Source organism: Carcharhinus amblyrhynchos, chromosome 8, assembly GCF_965287045.1.
Source record: "Carcharhinus amblyrhynchos chromosome 8, sCarAmb.v2.hapA, whole genome shotgun sequence".
Lineage (NCBI taxonomy): Eukaryota > Metazoa > Chordata > Chondrichthyes > Carcharhiniformes > Carcharhinidae > Carcharhinus > Carcharhinus amblyrhynchos.
Genome location: NC_137331.1, coordinates 91,088,825 through 91,107,101, shown reverse-complemented (window position 1 = coordinate 91,107,101; position 18,277 = coordinate 91,088,825). Strand labels below are relative to the sequence as shown.

General features: G+C 54.6%; 33 non-coding genes across 33 annotated transcripts; 8 read left to right on the top strand and 25 right to left on the bottom strand.

Moving 5' to 3' along the window:
* Positions 1-49: 49 nt before the first annotated feature.
* On the bottom strand, positions 50-122 carry trnaa-agc (transfer RNA alanine (anticodon AGC)). The gene has a single exon. It is a non-coding gene; the product is annotated as a tRNA-Ala (tRNA).
* A 430-nt stretch (positions 123-552) lies between these two features.
* trnam-cau (transfer RNA methionine (anticodon CAU)) lies at positions 553-626 on the top strand. The gene has a single exon. It is a non-coding gene; the product is annotated as a tRNA-Met (tRNA).
* A 207-nt stretch (positions 627-833) lies between these two features.
* Positions 834-906, bottom strand: trnaa-cgc (transfer RNA alanine (anticodon CGC)). Its single transcript has one exon. It is a non-coding gene; the product is annotated as a tRNA-Ala (tRNA).
* A 1,199-nt stretch (positions 907-2,105) lies between these two features.
* On the bottom strand, positions 2,106-2,178 carry trnaa-ugc (transfer RNA alanine (anticodon UGC)). Its single transcript has one exon. It is a non-coding gene; the product is annotated as a tRNA-Ala (tRNA).
* An 89-nt stretch (positions 2,179-2,267) lies between these two features.
* Positions 2,268-2,340, bottom strand: trnaa-agc (transfer RNA alanine (anticodon AGC)). Its single transcript has one exon. It is a non-coding gene; the product is annotated as a tRNA-Ala (tRNA).
* Positions 2,341-2,770: 430 nt separating this feature from the next.
* trnam-cau (transfer RNA methionine (anticodon CAU)) lies at positions 2,771-2,843 on the top strand. Its single transcript has one exon. It is a non-coding gene; the product is annotated as a tRNA-Met (tRNA).
* Positions 2,844-3,050: 207 nt separating this feature from the next.
* On the bottom strand, positions 3,051-3,123 carry trnaa-cgc (transfer RNA alanine (anticodon CGC)). Its single transcript has one exon. It is a non-coding gene; the product is annotated as a tRNA-Ala (tRNA).
* Positions 3,124-4,328: 1,205 nt separating this feature from the next.
* Positions 4,329-4,401, bottom strand: trnaa-ugc (transfer RNA alanine (anticodon UGC)). The gene has a single exon. It is a non-coding gene; the product is annotated as a tRNA-Ala (tRNA).
* Positions 4,402-4,489: 88 nt separating this feature from the next.
* Positions 4,490-4,562, bottom strand: trnaa-agc (transfer RNA alanine (anticodon AGC)). Its single transcript has one exon. It is a non-coding gene; the product is annotated as a tRNA-Ala (tRNA).
* A 431-nt stretch (positions 4,563-4,993) lies between these two features.
* On the top strand, positions 4,994-5,066 carry trnam-cau (transfer RNA methionine (anticodon CAU)). The gene has a single exon. It is a non-coding gene; the product is annotated as a tRNA-Met (tRNA).
* A 207-nt stretch (positions 5,067-5,273) lies between these two features.
* On the bottom strand, positions 5,274-5,346 carry trnaa-cgc (transfer RNA alanine (anticodon CGC)). Its single transcript has one exon. It is a non-coding gene; the product is annotated as a tRNA-Ala (tRNA).
* A 1,199-nt stretch (positions 5,347-6,545) lies between these two features.
* Positions 6,546-6,618, bottom strand: trnaa-ugc (transfer RNA alanine (anticodon UGC)). Its single transcript has one exon. It is a non-coding gene; the product is annotated as a tRNA-Ala (tRNA).
* Positions 6,619-6,707: 89 nt separating this feature from the next.
* On the bottom strand, positions 6,708-6,780 carry trnaa-agc (transfer RNA alanine (anticodon AGC)). The gene has a single exon. It is a non-coding gene; the product is annotated as a tRNA-Ala (tRNA).
* Positions 6,781-7,211: 431 nt separating this feature from the next.
* trnam-cau (transfer RNA methionine (anticodon CAU)) lies at positions 7,212-7,284 on the top strand. Its single transcript has one exon. It is a non-coding gene; the product is annotated as a tRNA-Met (tRNA).
* A 207-nt stretch (positions 7,285-7,491) lies between these two features.
* trnaa-cgc (transfer RNA alanine (anticodon CGC)) lies at positions 7,492-7,564 on the bottom strand. The gene has a single exon. It is a non-coding gene; the product is annotated as a tRNA-Ala (tRNA).
* Positions 7,565-8,767: 1,203 nt separating this feature from the next.
* On the bottom strand, positions 8,768-8,840 carry trnaa-ugc (transfer RNA alanine (anticodon UGC)). Its single transcript has one exon. It is a non-coding gene; the product is annotated as a tRNA-Ala (tRNA).
* Positions 8,841-8,929: 89 nt separating this feature from the next.
* trnaa-agc (transfer RNA alanine (anticodon AGC)) lies at positions 8,930-9,002 on the bottom strand. Its single transcript has one exon. It is a non-coding gene; the product is annotated as a tRNA-Ala (tRNA).
* A 431-nt stretch (positions 9,003-9,433) lies between these two features.
* trnam-cau (transfer RNA methionine (anticodon CAU)) lies at positions 9,434-9,506 on the top strand. Its single transcript has one exon. It is a non-coding gene; the product is annotated as a tRNA-Met (tRNA).
* Positions 9,507-9,713: 207 nt separating this feature from the next.
* On the bottom strand, positions 9,714-9,786 carry trnaa-cgc (transfer RNA alanine (anticodon CGC)). Its single transcript has one exon. It is a non-coding gene; the product is annotated as a tRNA-Ala (tRNA).
* A 1,199-nt stretch (positions 9,787-10,985) lies between these two features.
* On the bottom strand, positions 10,986-11,058 carry trnaa-ugc (transfer RNA alanine (anticodon UGC)). The gene has a single exon. It is a non-coding gene; the product is annotated as a tRNA-Ala (tRNA).
* An 89-nt stretch (positions 11,059-11,147) lies between these two features.
* Positions 11,148-11,220, bottom strand: trnaa-agc (transfer RNA alanine (anticodon AGC)). The gene has a single exon. It is a non-coding gene; the product is annotated as a tRNA-Ala (tRNA).
* Positions 11,221-11,651: 431 nt separating this feature from the next.
* On the top strand, positions 11,652-11,724 carry trnam-cau (transfer RNA methionine (anticodon CAU)). The gene has a single exon. It is a non-coding gene; the product is annotated as a tRNA-Met (tRNA).
* Positions 11,725-11,931: 207 nt separating this feature from the next.
* Positions 11,932-12,004, bottom strand: trnaa-cgc (transfer RNA alanine (anticodon CGC)). Its single transcript has one exon. It is a non-coding gene; the product is annotated as a tRNA-Ala (tRNA).
* Positions 12,005-13,203: 1,199 nt separating this feature from the next.
* trnaa-ugc (transfer RNA alanine (anticodon UGC)) lies at positions 13,204-13,276 on the bottom strand. Its single transcript has one exon. It is a non-coding gene; the product is annotated as a tRNA-Ala (tRNA).
* Positions 13,277-13,365: 89 nt separating this feature from the next.
* trnaa-agc (transfer RNA alanine (anticodon AGC)) lies at positions 13,366-13,438 on the bottom strand. The gene has a single exon. It is a non-coding gene; the product is annotated as a tRNA-Ala (tRNA).
* Positions 13,439-13,869: 431 nt separating this feature from the next.
* On the top strand, positions 13,870-13,942 carry trnam-cau (transfer RNA methionine (anticodon CAU)). Its single transcript has one exon. It is a non-coding gene; the product is annotated as a tRNA-Met (tRNA).
* Positions 13,943-14,149: 207 nt separating this feature from the next.
* Positions 14,150-14,222, bottom strand: trnaa-cgc (transfer RNA alanine (anticodon CGC)). The gene has a single exon. It is a non-coding gene; the product is annotated as a tRNA-Ala (tRNA).
* A 1,199-nt stretch (positions 14,223-15,421) lies between these two features.
* trnaa-ugc (transfer RNA alanine (anticodon UGC)) lies at positions 15,422-15,494 on the bottom strand. The gene has a single exon. It is a non-coding gene; the product is annotated as a tRNA-Ala (tRNA).
* Positions 15,495-15,583: 89 nt separating this feature from the next.
* Positions 15,584-15,656, bottom strand: trnaa-agc (transfer RNA alanine (anticodon AGC)). The gene has a single exon. It is a non-coding gene; the product is annotated as a tRNA-Ala (tRNA).
* Positions 15,657-16,087: 431 nt separating this feature from the next.
* On the top strand, positions 16,088-16,160 carry trnam-cau (transfer RNA methionine (anticodon CAU)). Its single transcript has one exon. It is a non-coding gene; the product is annotated as a tRNA-Met (tRNA).
* A 207-nt stretch (positions 16,161-16,367) lies between these two features.
* Positions 16,368-16,440, bottom strand: trnaa-cgc (transfer RNA alanine (anticodon CGC)). The gene has a single exon. It is a non-coding gene; the product is annotated as a tRNA-Ala (tRNA).
* A 1,203-nt stretch (positions 16,441-17,643) lies between these two features.
* Positions 17,644-17,716, bottom strand: trnaa-ugc (transfer RNA alanine (anticodon UGC)). Its single transcript has one exon. It is a non-coding gene; the product is annotated as a tRNA-Ala (tRNA).
* Positions 17,717-17,805: 89 nt separating this feature from the next.
* On the bottom strand, positions 17,806-17,878 carry trnaa-agc (transfer RNA alanine (anticodon AGC)). Its single transcript has one exon. It is a non-coding gene; the product is annotated as a tRNA-Ala (tRNA).
* Between the last annotated feature and the right edge of the window lie 399 nt (positions 17,879-18,277).

The window sequence follows — 18,277 nt, the reverse complement described above, 5'->3', positions numbered from 1 at the left end:
GTCAGGGCCCGGTCTCCAAGAAGCTTTGGCCCCAAGGTAAAAATCAAAGTGGAGAATGTGGGCATCGATCCCACTACCTCTCGCATGCTAAGCGAGCGCTCTACCATTTGAGCTAATTCCCCCAAGCTGTCAGTGGCTCCAGCTTTCTTGCCGCTCAGGATCTCCTCAGTCCGTCTCCAAGACGCTGGAGAAAGTGCAGAGGACCTCTTCGTCGGATCGGCCTGCTCTTTCCACACCGTAGTTTTTCCATTTCATCGACATCTTTGAAATCCATTGAAAGCCACAATCTTTGCTGATTGTGACAGTGCGCCCTTTAGCCTCGAGCGCTTCATCTACGTCTTGATGCCAAAGCTTTGGCTGTGCTGCGGCCCGCCTGCGTCAAGCTGCAGCTTGGGCCGACGTCGTGACGGATAACGTGTCTGTCTTCCTATCACAAGCTGCCATATTGTTCTCTAATCTGCCCCAATCTTGCGTGAACTCTTTGCATTGTGACCGCGTGGAGCCTGACCATGGCAAATCTACTCATGCAGTGTAGAGGGCACGCCAGCCTGTGCCTTCTTAGCGGCAGTAGGCAGCGCGTCAGTCTCATAATCTGAAGGTCCTGAGTTCAATCCTCAGAGAGGGCAGGGCTATTTTTCCACCTTCTTTTCTTCCATTCACCTCTCATTGCCCTCTTTACTGCTGACAGATATGAAGGCAGCTTGCATGCTAAAGCTCTGCAAGTCATTCAGACTCTGTGCGGACGGCAGCGTGCGGACCAAGCCTGGGGACGTGTGAACTTTGCGGCAGGAATGCTGGGCACGAAGATCTGGCCCAAAGGTTAAAAATCAAAGTGGAGAATGTGGGCATCGATCCCACTGCCTCTCACATGCGAAGCGAGCGCTCTACCACTTGAGCTAATTCCCCCACGCCCATGGCTGCGCCTGCTTTCTTGCTGCCCAACATCTCCTCGCACCCTGGCTCCCAGATGCTCACGAAAGTGCAGAGAAATTCTTCATCGGATCGGCCTGCTGCCTCAACGCAGTCATTTTGCCATTCAATCGAAAGGAGCCAGCGGCCGCGCTCGTGCCGTCAGCGCGAGGGGAAATGGCATTCGACGCGTAATCGTCAGCCAAGCGGCTGCATTTGCACCTTCAAAGCGAGGCGAGCCCAGAGGAAAACAGCAGTCAGTCAGCACGAGTGTGAGGAGGCAGGCGAGAAGCCTGTCTCAGCGTTAGCAATCTTCCTTTGCTTGCAGCTGAGGGCTCAGCTTTCGCTGGTGTCGCTGCTCAATGCCACTGCCGCTGGCCCGCGCGTGCAACTGCACAAACATCGCAGCCGTCTGGAGGCTCTTTTCCCACAGGCAAAGACGGCTCCTCTGCCTTCGTAGCGGCGCGTTCACTGATAAACTAGTCGTCCCGTTAGGAGTGCCGCTGTCACTGAAACTTTTGCTTACTTTTCGACGGGCGCGCAAACGTTCTTGAAGTCATTCAAGCCGTGACCTAAGGACGACTTTGGTGTCTTTACTCCTCGTGCCTTCTGCCGGACCGACTGAGCGCTCGATGCCAATCCTTCAAATACGCACGCACGCACGCACGCAGCGGATTTTCACCCTGCCCCGTTCAGCCCTTGACTGCTTCATCTACAGCTTCATGGCAAAGCTGTAGGCATACACTTAGCCGCCAGCTTCGCCCTGCACCGTGGGCCCTTTCTGACTCTGCATCACAAGCTGAGCTATTGCTGTGTCATTTCCTCAGTCTTTTCTCAACACTTTGCTTTGTGGCTCGATGCAGGCTGTACGATGGCAACTCTAGTCACCTGGTGTGCAGCGCACTTCCAAGTGTGCCTTCTTGGTGCAGTCGGCAGCGTGCGAGTCTCATCACGTGTGCACCCTGGATTCCACCTTGTGAAAGAGCAGATGTATTTGACACCTTCATTGCCAGCGTTGCTGCTGACAAATATGACGGCAGCTTCTTGCGGCAACTGCGCAAATCATTCAGAAACTCTGCGCCTGCCAGCGTGCGTGCGTGCGTGCGTGCGGCAGCGCGTGGAGAAAGCCTGGAGATGCGTAAAGTGAATGACGTGACGGACGGGCCTGAAACTTTGGGCCAAAGATAAAATCAGATTGGAGAATGTGGGCATCGATCCCACTACCTCTCGCATGCAAAGCGAGCGCTCTACCATTTGAGCTAATTCCCCGTGCCAATTCTGGCCTCAGCTTACTTGCTGTCCACGCTTCCGTCAGGCCCGGTCTCCAAGAAGCTTTGGCCCCAAGGTAAAAATCAAAGTGGAGAATGTGGGCATCGATCCCACTACCTCTCGCATGCTAAGCGAGCGCTCTACCATTTGAGCTAATTCCCCCAAGCTGTCAGTGGCACCAGCTTTCTTGCCGCTCAGGATCTCCTCAGTCCGTCTCCAAGACGCTGGAGAAAGTGCAGAGGACCTCTTCGTCGGATCGGCCTGCTCTTTCCACACCGTAGTTTTTCCATTTCATCGACATCTTTGAAATCCATTGAAAGCCACAATCTTTGCTGATTGTGACAGTGCGCCTTTAGCCCTCGAGCGCTTCATCTACGTCTTGATGCCAAAGCTTTGGCTGTGCTGCGGCCCGCCTGCGTCAAGCTGCAGCTTGGGCCGACGTCGTGACGGATAACGTGTCTGTCTTCCTATCACAAGCTGCCATATTGTTCTCTAATCTGCCCCAATCTTGCGTGAACTCTTTGCATTGTGACCGCGTGGAGCCTGACCATGGCAAATCTACTCATGCAGTGTAGAGGGCACGCCAGCCTGTGCCTTCTTAGCGCAGTAGGCAGCGCGTCAGTCTCATAATCTGAAGGTCCTGAGTTCAATCCTCAGAGAGGGCAGGGCTATTTTTCCACCTTCTTTTCTTCCATTCACCTCTCATTGCCCTCTTTACTGCTGACAGATATGAAGGCAGCTTGCATGCTAAAGCTCTGCAAGTCATTCAGACTCTGTGCGGACGGCAGCGTGCGGACCAAGCCTGGGGACGTGTGAACTTTGCGGCAGGAATGCTGGGCACGAAGATTTGGCCCAAAGGTTAAAAATCAAAGTGGAGAATGTGGGCATCGATCCCACTGCCTCTCACATGCGAAGCGAGCGCTCTACCACTTGAGCTAATTCCCCCACGCCCATGGCTGCGCCTGCTTTCTTGCTGCCCAACATCTCCTCGCACCCTGGCTCCCAGATGCTCACGAAAGTGCAGAGAAATTCTTCATCGGATCGGCCTGCTGCTTCAACGCAGTCATTTTGCCATTCAATCGAAAGGAGCCAGCGGCCGCGCTCGTGCCGTCAGCGCGAGGGGAAATGGCATTCGACGCGTAATCGTCAGCCAAGCGGCTGCATTTGCACCTTCAAAGCGAGGCGAGCCCAGAGGAAAACAGCAGTCAGTCAGCACGAGTGTGAGGAGGCAGGCGAGAAGCCTGTCTCAGCGTTAGCAATCTTCCTTTGCTTGCAGCTGAGGGCTCAGCTTTCGCTGGTGTCGCTGCTCAATGCCACTGCCGCTGGCCCGCGCGTGCAACTGCACAAACATCGCAGCCGTCTGGAGGCTCTTTTCCCACAGGCAAAGACGGCTCCTCTGCCTTCGTAGCGGCGCGTTCACTGATAAACTAGTCGTCCCGTTAGGAGTGCCGCTGTCACTGAAACTTTTTGCTTACTTTTCGACGGGCGCGCAAACGTTCTTGAAGTCATTCAAGCCGTGACCTAAGGACGACTTTGGTGTCTTTACTCCTCGTGCCTTCTGCCGGACCGACTGAGCGCTCGATGCCAATCCTTCAAATACGCAGGCACGCACGCACGCAGCGGATTTTCACCCTGCCCCGTTCAGCCCTTGACTGCTTCATCTACAGCTTCATGGCAAAGCTGTAGGCATACACTTAGCCGCCAGCTTCGCCCTGCACCGTGGGCCCTTTCTGACTCTGCATCACAAGCTGAGCTATTGCTGTGTCATTTCCTCAGTCTTTTCTCAACACTTTGCTTTGTGGCTCGATGCAGGCGGTACGATGGCAACTCTAGTCACCTGGTGTGCAGCGCACTTCCAAGTGTGCCTTCTTGGTGCAGTCGGCAGCGTGCGAGTCTCATCACGTGTGCACCCTGGATTCCACCCTTGTGAAAGAGCAGATGTATTTGACACCTTCATTGCCAGCGTTGCTGCTGACAAATATGACGGCAGCTTCTTGCGGCAACTGCGCAAATCATTCAGAAACTCTGCGCCTGCCAGCGTGCGTGCGTGCGTGCGTGCGTGCGGCAGCGCGTGGAGAAAGCCTGGAGATGCGTAAAGTGAATGACGTGACGGACGGGCCTGAAACTTTGGGCCAAAGATAAAATCAGATTGGAGAATGTGGGCATCGATCCCACTACCTCTCGCATGCAAAGCGAGCGCTCTACCATTTGAGCTAATTCCCCGTGCCAATTCTGGCCTCAGCTTACTTGCTGTCCACGCTTCCGTCAGGCCCGGTCTCCAAGAAGCTTTGGCCCAAGGTAAAAATCAAAGTGGAGAATGTGGGCATCGATCCCACTACCTCTCGCATGCTAAGCGAGCGCTCTACCATTTGAGCTAATTCCCCCAAGCTGTCAGTGGCACCAGCTTTCTTGCCGCTCAGGATCTCCTCAGTCCGTCTCCAAGACGCTGGAGAAAGTGCAGAGGACCTCTTCGTCGGATCGGCCTGCTCTTTCCACACCGTAGTTTTTCCATTTCATCGACATCTTTGAAATCCATTGAAAGCCACAATCTTTGCTGATTGTGACAGTGCGCCCTTTAGCCCTCGAGCGCTTCATCTACGTCTTGATGCCAAAGCTTTGGCTGTGCTGCGGCCCGCCTGCGTCAAGCTGCAGCTTGGGCCGACGTCGTGACGGATAACGTGTCTGTCTTCCTATCACAAGCTGCCATATTGTTCTCTAATCTGCCCCAATCTTGCGTGAACTCTTTGCATTGTGACCGCGTGGAGCCTGACCATGGCAAATCTACTCATGCAGTGTAGAGGGCACGCCAGCCTGTGCCTTCTTAGCGCAGTAGGCAGCGCGTCAGTCTCATAATCTGAAGGTCCTGAGTTCAATCCTCAGAGAGGGCAGGGCTATTTTTCCACCTTCTTTTCTTCCATTCACCTCTCATTGCCCTCTTTACTGCTGACAGATATGAAGGCAGCTTGCATGCTAAAGCTCTGCAAGTCATTCAGACTCTGTGCGGACGGCAGCGTGCGGACCAAGCCTGGGGACGTGTGAACTTTGCGGCAGGAATGCTGGGCACGAAGATCTGGCCCAAAGGTTAAAAATCAAAGTGGAGAATGTGGGCATCGATCCCACTGCCTCTCACATGCGAAGCGAGCGCTCTACCACTTGAGCTAATTCCCCCACGCCCATGGCTGCGCCTGCTTTCTTGCTGCCCAACATCTCCTCGCACCCTGGCTCCCAGATGCTCACGAAAGTGCAGAGAAATTCTTCATCGGATCGGCCTGCTGCCTCAACGCAGTCATTTTGCCATTCAATCGAAAGGAGCCAGCGGCCGCGCTCGTGCCGTCAGCGCGAGGGGAAATGGCATTCGACGCGTAATCGTCAGCCAAGCGGCTGCATTTGCACCTTCAAAGCGAGGCGAGCCCAGAGGAAAACAGCAGTCAGTCAGCACGAGTGTGAGGAGGCAGGCGAGAAGCCTGTCTCAGCGTTAGCAATCTTCCTTTGCTTGCAGCTGAGGGCTCAGCTTTCGCTGGTGTCGCTGCTCAATGCCACTGCCGCTGGCCCGCGCGTGCAACTGCACAAACATCGCAGCCGTCTGGAGGCTCTTTTCCCACAGGCAAAGACGGCTCCTCTGCCTTCGTAGCGGCGCGTTCACTGATAAACTAGTCGTCCCGTTAGGAGTGCCGCTGTCACTGAAACTTTTGCTTACTTTTCGACGGGCGCGCAAACGTTCTTGAAGTCATTCAAGCCGTGACCTAAGGACGACTTTGGTGTCTTTACTCCTCGTGCCTTCTGCCGGACCGACTGAGCGCTCGATGCCAATCCTTCAAATACGCACGCACGCACGCACGCAGCGGATTTTCACCCTGCCCCGTTCAGCCCTTGACTGCTTCATCTACAGCTTCATGGCAAAGCTGTAGGCATACACTTAGCCGCCAGCTTCGCCCTGCACCGTGGGCCCTTTCTGACTCTGCATCACAAGCTGAGCTATTGCTGTGTCATTTCCTCAGTCTTTTCTCAACACTTTGCTTTGTGGCTCGATGCAGGCTGTACGATGGCAACTCTAGTCACCTGGTGTGCAGCGCACTTCCAAGTGTGCCTTCTTGGTGCAGTCGGCAGCGTGCGAGTCTCATCACGTGTGCACCCTGGATTCCACCTTGTGAAAGAGCAGATGTATTTGACACCTTCATTGCCAGCGTTGCTGCTGACAAATATGACGGCAGCTTCTTGCGGCAACTGCGCAAATCATTCAGAAACTCTGCGCCTGCCAGCGTGCGTGCGTGCGTGCGTGCGGCAGCGCGTGGAGAAAGCCTGGAGATGCGTAAAGTGAATGACGTGACGGACGGGCCTGAAACTTTGGGCCAAAGATAAAATCAGATTGGAGAATGTGGGCATCGATCCCACTACCTCTCGCATGCAAAGCGAGCGCTCTACCATTTGAGCTAATTCCCCGTGCCAATTCTGGCCTCAGCTTACTTGCTGTCCACGCTTCCGTCAGGCCCGGTCTCCAAGAAGCTTTGGCCCCAAGGTAAAAATCAAAGTGGAGAATGTGGGCATCGATCCCACTACCTCTCGCATGCTAAGCGAGCGCTCTACCATTTGAGCTAATTCCCCCAAGCTGTCAGTGGCACCAGCTTTCTTGCCGCTCAGGATCTCCTCAGTCCGTCTCCAAGACGCTGGAGAAAGTGCAGAGGACCTCTTCGTCGGATCGGCCTGCTCTTTCCACACCGTAGTTTTTCCATTTCATCGACATCTTTGAAATCCATTGAAAGCCACAATCTTTGCTGATTGTGACAGTGCGCCCTTTAGCCCTCGAGCGCTTCATCTACGTCTTGATGCCAAAGCTTTGGCTGTGCTGCGGCCCGCCTGCGTCAAGCTGCAGCTTGGGCCGACGTCGTGACGGATAACGTGTCTGTCTTCCTATCACAAGCTGCCATATTGTTCTCTAATCTGCCCCAATCTTGCGTGAACTCTTTGCATTGTGACCGCGTGGAGCCTGACCATGGCAAATCTACTCATGCAGTGTAGAGGGCACGCCAGCCTGTGCCTTCTTAGCGCAGTAGGCAGCGCGTCAGTCTCATAATCTGAAGGTCCTGAGTTCAATCCTCAGAGAGGGCAGGGCTATTTTTCCACCTTCTTTTCTTCCATTCACCTCTCATTGCCCTCTTTACTGCTGACAGATATGAAGGCAGCTTGCATGCTAAAGCTCTGCAAGTCATTCAGACTCTGTGCGGACGGCAGCGTGCGGACCAAGCCTGGGGACGTGTGAACTTTGCGGCAGGAATGCTGGGCACGAAGATTTGGCCCAAAGGTTAAAAATCAAAGTGGAGAATGTGGGCATCGATCCCACTGCCTCTCACATGCGAAGCGAGCGCTCTACCACTTGAGCTAATTCCCCCACGCCCATGGCTGCGCCTGCTTTCTTGCTGCCCAACATCTCCTCGCACCCTGGCTCCCAGATGCTCACGAAAGTGCAGAGAAATTCTTCATCGGATCGGCCTGCTGCCTCAACGCAGTCATTTTGCCATTCAATCGAAAGGAGCCAGCGGCCGCGCTCGTGCCGTCAGCGCGAGGGGAAATGGCATTCGACGCGTAATCGTCAGCCAAGCGGCTGCATTTGCACCTTCAAAGCGAGGCGAGCCCAGAGGAAAACAGCAGTCAGTCAGCACGAGTGTGAGGAGGCAGGCGAGAAGCCTGTCTCAGCGTTAGCAATCTTCCTTTGCTTGCAGCTGAGGGCTCAGCTTTCGCTGGTGTCGCTGCTCAATGCCACTGCCGCTGGCCCGCGCGTGCAACTGCACAAACATCGCAGCCGTCTGGAGGCTCTTTTCCCACAGGCAAAGACGGCTCCTCTGCCTTCGTAGCGGCGCGTTCACTGATAAACTAGTCGTCCCGTTAGGAGTGCCGCTGTCACTGAAACTTTTGCTTACTTTTCGACGGGCGCGCAAACGTTCTTGAAGTCATTCAAGCCGTGACCTAAGGACGACTTTGGTGTCTTTACTCCTCGTGCCTTCTGCCGGACCGACTGAGCGCTCGATGCCAATCCTTCAAATACGCACGCACGCACGCACGCAGCGGATTTTCACCCTGCCCCGTTCAGCCCTTGACTGCTTCATCTACAGCTTCATGGCAAAGCTGTAGGCATACACTTAGCCGCCAGCTTCGCCCTGCACCGTGGGCCCTTTCTGACTCTGCATCACAAGCTGAGCTATTGCTGTGTCATTTCCTCAGTCTTTTCTCAACACTTTGCTTTGTGGCTCGATGCAGGCGGTACGATGGCAACTCTAGTCACCTGGTGTGCAGCGCACTTCCAAGTGTGCCTTCTTGGTGCAGTCGGCAGCGTGCGAGTCTCATCACGTGTGCACCCTGGATTCCACCTTGTGAAAGAGCAGATGTATTTGACACCTTCATTGCCAGCGTTGCTGCTGACAAATATGACGGCAGCTTCTTGCGGCAACTGCGCAAATCATTCAGAAACTCTGCGCCTGCCAGCGTGCGTGCGTGCGTGCGTGCGTGCGGCAGCGCGTGGAGAAAGCCTGGAGATGCGTAAAGTGAATGACGTGACGGACGGGCCTGAAACTTTGGGCCAAAGATAAAATCAGATTGGAGAATGTGGGCATCGATCCCACTACCTCTCGCATGCAAAGCGAGCGCTCTACCATTTGAGCTAATTCCCCGTGCCAATTCTGGCCTCAGCTTACTTGCTGTCCACGCTTCCGTCAGGCCCGGTCTCCAAGAAGCTTTGGCCCCAAGGTAAAAATCAAAGTGGAGAATGTGGGCATCGATCCCACTACCTCTCGCATGCTAAGCGAGCGCTCTACCATTTGAGCTAATTCCCCCAAGCTGTCAGTGGCACCAGCTTTCTTGCCGCTCAGGATCTCCTCAGTCCGTCTCCAAGACGCTGGAGAAAGTGCAGAGGACCTCTTCGTCGGATCGGCCTGCTCTTTCCACACCGTAGTTTTTCCATTTCATCGACATCTTTGAAATCCATTGAAAGCCACAATCTTTGCTGATTGTGACAGTGCGCCCTTTAGCCCTCGAGCGCTTCATCTACGTCTTGATGCCAAAGCTTTGGCTGTGCTGCGGCCCGCCTGCGTCAAGCTGCAGCTTGGGCCGACGTCGTGACGGATAACGTGTCTGTCTTCCTATCACAAGCTGCCATATTGTTCTCTAATCTGCCCCAATCTTGCGTGAACTCTTTGCATTGTGACCGCGTGGAGCCTGACCATGGCAAATCTACTCATGCAGTGTAGAGGGCACGCCAGCCTGTGCCTTCTTAGCGCAGTAGGCAGCGCGTCAGTCTCATAATCTGAAGGTCCTGAGTTCAATCCTCAGAGAGGGCAGGGCTATTTTTCCACCTTCTTTTCTTCCATTCACCTCTCATTGCCCTCTTTACTGCTGACAGATATGAAGGCAGCTTGCATGCTAAAGCTCTGCAAGTCATTCAGACTCTGTGCGGACGGCAGCGTGCGGACCAAGCCTGGGGACGTGTGAACTTTGCGGCAGGAATGCTGGGCACGAAGATCTGGCCCAAAGGTTAAAAATCAAAGTGGAGAATGTGGGCATCGATCCCACTGCCTCTCACATGCGAAGCGAGCGCTCTACCACTTGAGCTAATTCCCCCACGCCCATGGCTGCGCCTGCTTTCTTGCTGCCCAACATCTCCTCGCACCCTGGCTCCCAGATGCTCACGAAAGTGCAGAGAAATTCTTCATCGGATCGGCCTGCTGCCTCAACGCAGTCATTTTGCCATTCAATCGAAAGGAGCCAGCGGCCGCGCTCGTGCCGTCAGCGCGAGGGGAAATGGCATTCGACGCGTAATCGTCAGCCAAGCGGCTGCATTTGCACCTTCAAAGCGAGGCGAGCCCAGAGGAAAACAGCAGTCAGTCAGCACGAGTGTGAGGAGGCAGGCGAGAAGCCTGTCTCAGCGTTAGCAATCTTCCTTTGCTTGCAGCTGAGGGCTCAGCTTTCGCTGGTGTCGCTGCTCAATGCCACTGCCGCTGGCCCGCGCGTGCAACTGCACAAACATCGCAGCCGTCTGGAGGCTCTTTTCCCACAGGCAAAGACGGCTCCTCTGCCTTCGTAGCGGCGCGTTCACTGATAAACTAGTCGTCCCGTTAGGAGTGCCGCTGTCACTGAAACTTTTGCTTACTTTTCGACGGGCGCGCAAACGTTCTTGAAGTCATTCAAGCCGTGACCTAAGGACGACTTTGGTGTCTTTACTCCTCGTGCCTTCTGCCGGACCGACTGAGCGCTCGATGCCAATCCTTCAAATACGCACGCACGCACGCACGCAGCGGATTTTCACCCTGCCCCGTTCAGCCCTTGACTGCTTCATCTACAGCTTCATGGCAAAGCTGTAGGCATACACTTAGCCGCCAGCTTCGCCCTGCACCGTGGGCCCTTTCTGACTCTGCATCACAAGCTGAGCTATTGCTGTGTCATTTCCTCAGTCTTTTCTCAACACTTTGCTTTGTGGCTCGATGCAGGCTGTACGATGGCAACTCTAGTCACCTGGTGTGCAGCGCACTTCCAAGTGTGCCTTCTTGGTGCAGTCGGCAGCGTGCGAGTCTCATCACGTGTGCACCCTGGATTCCACCTTGTGAAAGAGCAGATGTATTTGACACCTTCATTGCCAGCGTTGCTGCTGACAAATATGACGGCAGCTTCTTGCGGCAACTGCGCAAATCATTCAGAAACTCTGCGCCTGCCAGCGTGCGTGCGTGCGTGCGTGCGGCAGCGCGTGGAGAAAGCCTGGAGATGCGTAAAGTGAATGACGTGACGGACGGGCCTGAAACTTTGGGCCAAAGATAAAATCAGATTGGAGAATGTGGGCATCGATCCCACTACCTCTCGCATGCAAAGCGAGCGCTCTACCATTTGAGCTAATTCCCCGTGCCAATTCTGGCCTCAGCTTACTTGCTGTCCACGCTTCCGTCAGGCCCGGTCTCCAAGAAGCTTTGGCCCCAAGGTAAAAATCAAAGTGGAGAATGTGGGCATCGATCCCACTACCTCTCGCATGCTAAGCGAGCGCTCTACCATTTGAGCTAATTCCCCCAAGCTGTCAGTGGCACCAGCTTTCTTGCCGCTCAGGATCTCCTCAGTCCGTCTCCAAGACGCTGGAGAAAGTGCAGAGGACCTCTTCGTCGGATCGGCCTGCTCTTTCCACACCGTAGTTTTTCCATTTCATCGACATCTTTGAAATCCATTGAAAGCCACAATCTTTGCTGATTGTGACAGTGCGCCCTTTAGCCCTCGAGCGCTTCATCTACGTCTTGATGCCAAAGCTTTGGCTGTGCTGCGGCCCGCCTGCGTCAAGCTGCAGCTTGGGCCGACGTCGTGACGGATAACGTGTCTGTCTTCCTATCACAAGCTGCCATATTGTTCTCTAATCTGCCCCAATCTTGCGTGAACTCTTTGCATTGTGACCGCGTGGAGCCTGACCATGGCAAATCTACTCATGCAGTGTAGAGGGCACGCCAGCCTGTGCCTTCTTAGCGCAGTAGGCAGCGCGTCAGTCTCATAATCTGAAGGTCCTGAGTTCAATCCTCAGAGAGGGCAGGGCTATTTTTCCACCTTCTTTTCTTCCATTCACCTCTCATTGCCCTCTTTACTGCTGACAGATATGAAGGCAGCTTGCATGCTAAAGCTCTGCAAGTCATTCAGACTCTGTGCGGACGGCAGCGTGCGGACCAAGCCTGGGGACGTGTGAACTTTGCGGCAGGAATGCTGGGCACGAAGATTTGGCCCAAAGGTTAAAAATCAAAGTGGAGAATGTGGGCATCGATCCCACTGCCTCTCACATGCGAAGCGAGCGCTCTACCACTTGAGCTAATTCCCCCACGCCCATGGCTGCGCCTGCTTTCTTGCTGCCCAACATCTCCTCGCACCCTGGCTCCCAGATGCTCACGAAAGTGCAGAGAAATTCTTCATCGGATCGGCCTGCTGCCTCAACGCAGTCATTTTGCCATTCAATCGAAAGGAGCCAGCGGCCGCGCTCGTGCCGTCAGCGCGAGGGGAAATGGCATTCGACGCGTAATCGTCAGCCAAGCGGCTGCATTTGCACCTTCAAAGCGAGGCGAGCCCAGAGGAAAACAGCAGTCAGTCAGCACGAGTGTGAGGAGGCAGGCGAGAAGCCTGTCTCAGCGTTAGCAATCTTCCTTTGCTTGCAGCTGAGGGCTCAGCTTTCGCTGGTGTCGCTGCTCAATGCCACTGCCGCTGGCCCGCGCGTGCAACTGCACAAACATCGCAGCCGTCTGGAGGCTCTTTTCCCACAGGCAAAGACGGCTCCTCTGCCTTCGTAGCGGCGCGTTCACTGATAAACTAGTCGTCCCGTTAGGAGTGCCGCTGTCACTGAAACTTTTGCTTACTTTTCGACGGGCGCGCAAACGTTCTTGAAGTCATTCAAGCCGTGACCTAAGGACGACTTTGGTGTCTTTACTCCTCGTGCCTTCTGCCGGACCGACTGAGCGCTCGATGCCAATCCTTCAAATACGCACGCACGCACGCACGCAGCGGATTTTCACCCTGCCCCGTTCAGCCCTTGACTGCTTCATCTACAGCTTCATGGCAAAGCTGTAGGCATACACTTAGCCGCCAGCTTCGCCCTGCACCGTGGGCCCTTTCTGACTCTGCATCACAAGCTGAGCTATTGCTGTGTCATTTCCTCAGTCTTTTCTCAACACTTTGCTTTGTGGCTCGATGCAGGCTGTACGATGGCAACTCTAGTCACCTGGTGTGCAGCGCACTTCCAAGTGTGCCTTCTTGGTGCAGTCGGCAGCGTGCGAGTCTCATCACGTGTGCACCCTGGATTCCACCTTGTGAAAGAGCAGATGTATTTGACACCTTCATTGCCAGCGTTGCTGCTGACAAATATGACGGCAGCTTCTTGCGGCAACTGCGCAAATCATTCAGAAACTCTGCGCCTGCCAGCGTGCGTGCGTGCGTGCGTGCGGCAGCGCGTGGAGAAAGCCTGGAGATGCGTAAAGTGAATGACGTGACGGACGGGCCTGAAACTTTGGGCCAAAGATAAAATCAGATTGGAGAATGTGGGCATCGATCCCACTACCTCTCGCATGCAAAGCGAGCGCTCTACCATTTGAGCTAATTCCCCGTGCCAATTCTGGCCTCAGCTTACTTGCTGTCCACGCTTCCGTCAGGCCCGGTCTCCAAGAAGCTTTGGCCCCAAGGTAAAAATCAAAGTGGAGAATGTGGGCATCGATCCCACTACCTCTCGCATGCTAAGCGAGCGCTCTACCATTTGAGCTAATTCCCCCAAGCTGTCAGTGGCACCAGCTTTCTTGCCGCTCAGGATCTCCTCAGTCCGTCTCCAAGACGCTGGAGAAAGTGCAGAGGACCTCTTCGTCGGATCGGCCTGCTCTTTCCACACCGTAGTTTTTCCATTTCATCGACATCTTTGAAATCCATTGAAAGCCACAATCTTTGCTGATTGTGACAGTGCGCCCTTTAGCCCTCGAGCGCTTCATCTACGTCTTGATGCCAAAGCTTTGGCTGTGCTGCGGCCCGCCTGCGTCAAGCTGCAGCTTGGGCCGACGTCGTGACGGATAACGTGTCTGTCTTCCTATCACAAGCTGCCATATTGTTCTCTAATCTGCCCCAATCTTGCGTGAACTCTTTGCATTGTGACCGCGTGGAGCCTGACCATGGCAAATCTACTCATGCAGTGTAGAGGGCACGCCAGCCTGTGCCTTCTTAGCGCAGTAGGCAGCGCGTCAGTCTCATAATCTGAAGGTCCTGAGTTCAACCCTCAGAGAGGGCAGGGCTATTTTTCCACCTTCTTTTCTTCCATTCACCTCTCATTGCCCTCTTTACTGCTGACAGATATGAAGGCAGCTTGCATGCTAAAGCTCTGCAAGTCATTCAGACTCTGTGCGGACGGCAGCGTGCGGACCAAGCCTGGGGACGTGTGAACTTTGCGGCAGGAATGCTGGGCACGAAGATCTGGCCCAAAGGTTAAAAATCAAAGTGGAGAATGTGGGCATCGATCCCACTGCCTCTCACATGCGAAGCGAGCGCTCTACCACTTGAGCTAATTCCCCCACGCCCATGGCTGCGCCTGCTTTCTTGCTGCCCAACATCTCCTCGCACCCTGGCTCCCAGATGCTCACGAAAGTGCAGAGAAATTCTTCATCGGATCGGCCTGCTGCCTCAACGCAGTCATTTTGCCATTCAATCGAAAGGAGCCAGCGGCCGCGCTCGTGCCGTCAGCGCGAGGGGAAATGGCATTCGACGCGTAATCGTCAGCCAAGCGGCTGCATTTGCACCTTCAAAGCGAGGCGAGCCCAGAGGAAAACAGCAGTCAGTCAGCACGAGTGTGAGGAGGCAGGCGAGAAGCCTGTCTCAGCGTTAGCAATCTTCCTTTGCTTGCAGCTGAGGGCTCAGCTTTCGCTGGTGTCGCTGCTCAATGCCACTGCCGCTGGCCCGCGCGTGCAACTGCACAAACATCGCAGCCGTCTGGAGGCTCTTTTCCCACAGGCAAAGACGGCTCCTCTGCCTTCGTAGCGGCGCGTTCACTGATAAACTAGTCGTCCCGTTAGGAGTGCCGCTGTCACTGAAACTTTTGCTTACTTTTCGACGGGCGCGCAAACGTTCTTGAAGTCATTCAAGCCGTGACCTAAGGACGACTTTGGTGTCTTTACTCCTCGTGCCTTCTGCCGGACCGACTGAGCGCTCGATGCCAATCCTTCAAATACGCACGCACGCACGCACGCAGCGGATTTTCACCCTGCCCCGTTCAGCCCTTGACTGCTTCATCTACAGCTTCATGGCAAAGCTGTAGGCATACACTTAGCCGCCGGCTTCGCCCTGCACCGTGGGCCCTTTCTGACTCTGCATCACAAGCTGAGCTATTGCTGTGTCATTTCCTCAGTCTTTTCTCAACACTTTGCTTTGTGGCTCGATGCAGGCTGTACGATGGCAACTCTAGTCACCTGGTGTGCAGCGCACTTCCAAGTGTGCCTTCTTGGTGCAGTCGGCAGCGTGCGAGTCTCATCACGTGTGCACCCTGGATTCCACCTTGTGAAAGAGCAGATGTATTTGACACCTTCATTGCCAGCGTTGCTGCTGACAAATATGACGGCAGCTTCTTGCGGCAACTGCGCAAATCATTCAGAAACTCTGCGCCTGCCAGCGTGCGTGCGTGCGTGCGTGCGGCAGCGCGTGGAGAAAGCCTGGAGATGCGTAAAGTGAATGACGTGACGGACGGGCCTGAAACTTTGGGCCAAAGATAAAATCAGATTGGAGAATGTGGGCATCGATCCCACTACCTCTCGCATGCAAAGCGAGCGCTCTACCATTTGAGCTAATTCCCCGTGCCAATTCTGGCCTCAGCTTACTTGCTGTCCACGCTTCCGTCAGGCCCGGTCTCCAAGAAGCTTTGGCCCCAAGGTAAAAATCAAAGTGGAGAATGTGGGCATCGATCCCACTACCTCTCGCATGCTAAGCGAGCGCTCTACCATTTGAGCTAATTCCCCCAAGCTGTCAGTGGCACCAGCTTTCTTGCCGCTCAGGATCTCCTCAGTCCGTCTCCAAGACGCTGGAGAAAGTGCAGAGGACCTCTTCGTCGGATCGGCCTGCTCTTTCCACACCGTAGTTTTTCCATTTCATCGACATCTTTGAAATCCATTGAAAGCCACAATCTTTGCTGATTGTGACAGTGCGCCCTTTAGCCCTCGAGCGCTTCATCTACGTCTTGATGCCAAAGCTTTGGCTGTGCTGCGGCCCGCCTGCGTCAAGCTGCAGCTTGGGCCGACGTCGTGACGGATAACGTGTCTGTCTTCCTATCACAAGCTGCCATATTGTTCTCTAATCTGCCCCAATCTTGCGTGAACTCTTTGCATTGTGACCGCGTGGAGCCTGACCATGGCAAATCTACTCATGCAGTGTAGAGGGCACGCCAGCCTGTGCCTTCTTAGCGCAGTAGGCAGCGCGTCAGTCTCATAATCTGAAGGTCCTGAGTTCAATCCTCAGAGAGGGCAGGGCTATTTTTCCACCTTCTTTTCTTCCATTCACCTCTCATTGCCCTCTTTACTGCTGACAGATATGAAGGCAGCTTGCATGCTAAAGCTCTGCAAGTCATTCAGACTCTGTGCGGACGGCAGCGTGCGGACCAAGCCTGGGGACGTGTGAACTTTGCGGCAGGAATGCTGGGCACGAAGATCTGGCCCAAAGGTTAAAAATCAAAGTGGAGAATGTGGGCATCGATCCCACTGCCTCTCACATGCGAAGCGAGCGCTCTACCACTTGAGCTAATTCCCCCACGCCCATGGCTGCGCCTGCTTTCTTGCTGCCCAACATCTCCTCGCACCCTGGCTCCCAGATGCTCACGAAAGTGCAGAGAAATTCTTCATCGGATCGGCCTGCTGCTTCAACGCAGTCATTTTGCCATTCAATCGAAAGGAGCCAGCGGCCGCGCTCGTGCCGTCAGCGCGAGGGGAAATGGCATTCGACGCGTAATCGTCAGCCAAGCGGCTGCATTTGCACCTTCAAAGCGAGGCGAGCCCAGAGGAAAACAGCAGTCAGTCAGCACGAGTGTGAGGAGGCAGGCGAGAAGCCTGTCTCAGCGTTAGCAATCTTCCTTTGCTTGCAGCTGAGGGCTCAGCTTTCGCTGGTGTCGCTGCTCAATGCCACTGCCGCTGGCCCGCGCGTGCAACTGCACAAACATCGCAGCCGTCTGGAGGCTCTTTTCCCACAGGCAAAGACGGCTCCTCTGCCTTCGTAGCGGCGCGTTCACTGATAAACTAGTCGTCCCGTTAGGAGTGCCGCTGTCACTGAAACTTTTGCTTACTTTTCGACGGGCGCGCAAACGTTCTTGAAGTCATTCAAGCCGTGACCTAAGGACGACTTTGGTGTCTTTACTCCTCGTGCCTTCTGCCGGACCGACTGAGCGCTCGATGCCAATCCTTCAAATACGCACGCACGCACGCACGCAGCGGATTTTCACCCTGCCCCGTTCAGCCCTTGACTGCTTCATCTACAGCTTCATGGCAAAGCTGTAGGCATACACTTAGCCGCCAGCTTCGCCCTGCACCGTGGGCCCTTTCTGACTCTGCATCACAAGCTGAGCTATTGCTGTGTCATTTCCTCAGTCTTTTCTCAACACTTTGCTTTGTGGCTCGATGCAGGCGGTACGATGGCAACTCTAGTCACCTGGTGTGCAGCGCACTTCCAAGTGTGCCTTCTTGGTGCAGTCGGCAGCGTGCGAGTCTCATCACGTGTGCACCCTGGATTCCACCTTGTGAAAGAGCAGATGTATTTGACACCTTCATTGCCAGCGTTGCTGCTGACAAATATGACGGCAGCTTCTTGCGGCAACTGCGCAAATCATTCAGAAACTCTGCGCCTGCCAGCGTGCGTGCGTGCGTGCGTGCGTGCGGCAGCGCGTGGAGAAAGCCTGGAGATGCGTAAAGTGAATGACGTGACGGACGGGCCTGAAACTTTGGGCCAAAGATAAAATCAGATTGGAGAATGTGGGCATCGATCCCACTACCTCTCGCATGCAAAGCGAGCGCTCTACCATTTGAGCTAATTCCCCGTGCCAATTCTGGCCTCAGCTTACTTGCTGTCCACGCTTCCGTCAGGCCCGGTCTCCAAGAAGCTTTGGCCCCAAGGTAAAAATCAAAGTGGAGAATGTGGGCATCGATCCCACTACCTCTCGCATGCTAAGCGAGCGCTCTACCATTTGAGCTAATTCCCCCAAGCTGTCAGTGGCACCAGCTTTCTTGCCGCTCAGGATCTCCTCAGTCCGTCTCCAAGACGCTGGAGAAAGTGCAGAGGACCTCTTCGTCGGATCGGCCTGCTCTTTCCACACCGTAGTTTTTCCATTTCATCGACATCTTTGAAATCCATTGAAAGCCACAATCTTTGCTGATTGTGACAGTGCGCCCTTTAGCCCTCGAGCGCTTCATCTACGTCTTGATGCCAAAGCTTTGGCTGTGCTGCGGCCCGCCTGCGTCAAGCTGCAGCTTGGGCCGACGTCGTGACGGATAACGTGTCTGTCTTCCTATCACAAGCTGCCATATTGTTCTCTAATCTGCCCCAATCTTGCGTGAACTCTTTGCATTGTGACCGCGTGGAGCCTGACCATGGCAAATCT